The sequence below is a fragment of the Pseudomyrmex gracilis genome, unplaced genomic scaffold (assembly GCF_002006095.1).
Source record: "Pseudomyrmex gracilis isolate BER0280 unplaced genomic scaffold, ASM200609v1 scaffold_1528, whole genome shotgun sequence".
Taxonomy (NCBI): Eukaryota; Metazoa; Arthropoda; class Insecta; order Hymenoptera; family Formicidae; genus Pseudomyrmex; species Pseudomyrmex gracilis.
In genome coordinates, this window is record NW_018022112.1 from 1 (window position 1) to 2,290 (window position 2,290).

The following is a 2,290-nucleotide window of genomic DNA, read 5'->3' on the forward strand; positions in this document are numbered from 1 at the left end:
TACTTTACATACTTAAAAGTAATAATGTATGCATTTAATAAATGTATTAAATTTTCATAAAATATATATATAATAATACCTTAAAACGTCCACTAACTGTCCTGAGCCGGCCTGGACATATTCAGGATAATCCTGAGGATGTCTTGTGCTGTATGGGTTAATAATAGGACGCGCGCAGAAGCGATCCTGCTTTAGAAGGACAGTTTCTAATTGTCACTACGGTTTTGAAGCAGTACCGTTGTTATGCATGTTCCACTATCCATTAAGAAGCAAAAACCAACGTTGAAGTACTAGCAATCAGAGGAAACTTGGAAGCATTTCAAGACTTCTGTCAAAGATGCACTAATAATTCCCAATATATTCTATTGCTTTTGACATACATTTAAACAGTAAAACATTTGCAATGATGAACGTACAATATCAATCTATTTTTTTATGAATGTGTACAAAACATAGCGCAATAGTAATAAATTAGATGGAGAATAATTCCAGATAACAAGCACTTATTATTCTCACGTTTTAAATTGATGATTATTCAGTGTTGTTCTTCATAATGAAATAACAGAAATTTCCCAAATGTTTACCTAATTAAAAGTATTTAAAACAACATACAATAATAATAATGTATACATATGTAATAATAGCAATGTTATGTTAAATGTATAAGGTGTTTGAAAAATTTTGACATAGCCGAATATAAAAATAGATTAGATTAATCTGAACCAAAAAATCACGTATCGTTTTGCAAAATTTGTAATACTTATTGAATGATTAATGAATACATGGGATCTAATGAGCACGTGGTAAGCGATGGTCCGAACTCTGTAGGCGTGTATGATTTTCAGTTGTAAAAATCAACTGATCACAAGAAGCTGTGTCACTCGCTTGTTTGCCTCTTGCTCTTTTCATCTCTTAAAAGATTGAAGTGAGCTGTTTTTTTTTACAACTAAAAATCGTACATTCCTACTAAGTCCATTGCTTTTCACGAGCTCATTTGGTCACATATATTAATTAATCACTCAATACCTATTGCAAAGTTTGCAAAATGGTACAAGACTTTTCTGTTCAGATTAACTCAATTTATCTTAACACTTTAGCTGTGTCAAAATTCTTCAGACATTTTGTATATTACATAAAAATCAAGTACCGACAAGGAAATGCAAAAGCATGGACTTCACATTTGTATAAATCAAAATAAATAATTGTAATGTCAAGATGTAATAATAATAATTTTTTTAAATGTATTTATGTAATTACTTACGAGATGGATCATATGAAGGAAAGAAACTTGAAGTTACATTTAATGTTACATTAATTACAAATAATAATGCACTAATTTTCTATTATTATATTTTTTTCAATTGCCTAAGATTACAATTTTTCATACAAACAATATGTAAGTATTGGAATATTTGTAACAAGAAAATTGTTCAATAAAAAAATTGTTAAACATTAATAAACAAAAACATTGTAAAAGTAAGAAACAAGAAAAATTTTTTTGTTGTTTTTGTGGGATTTTTCTCGTAAATAAATAAATACATAATCATTTATGTAGATTATTTTCAACATCTTGACAATAGTATTATTTATTGTGATGAAAAAATGTTAAGATGTCGATACTGATTATTTATTTCTTTACAATAATACTAACATTTATTTATTTATTATGGTAATAATTCCATAGAAAAGTAGAAGCACACATTTGAATTTCTCTTATTAAATTATTTAAATATTTTTTGTATATAAATATTAAATTGGAAAAAATATAAACTATAACTGCATTATTATTATATGCAACAAAATGTAACATCCAATTTTTTTGGGATTCGTTTTCTAAATAATATAATAATATAATTTATTATATAGATACAAAAAATCTTTATGGAAACATCTTGACATTAAAAATATTTATTTTAATCAAGAGGCACGGTAGTGCCTCGCGCCAAGTTTTACGCGCAACGAAGTTGCGCTCGAACTGTGCGAGCACACCGTGCCAATTATACGCGAGATTCATGCAAAATAGAAGTGGGAAGATTTTCTCAAGGCAATATCTAAGTAACGACTGAACCGATCAATTTCGTTTTGGTCTTAATCGATTCAGAATAAAATATTTAAAAAAAAGTATTTTTCCGTTTTTTTTGTTTGTTTCAGATTTTCAGAAATATGCGACGATAAAGTTTTTGAAGTGAGAAATTCACGTTTTTCGTCGTGTGATGTGCATATTCGTAGTTTTCCAGCAGATGGCGATATAAGCGCGTTAGTTAGAAGAAAGAATAGAAAGAGACAAGTA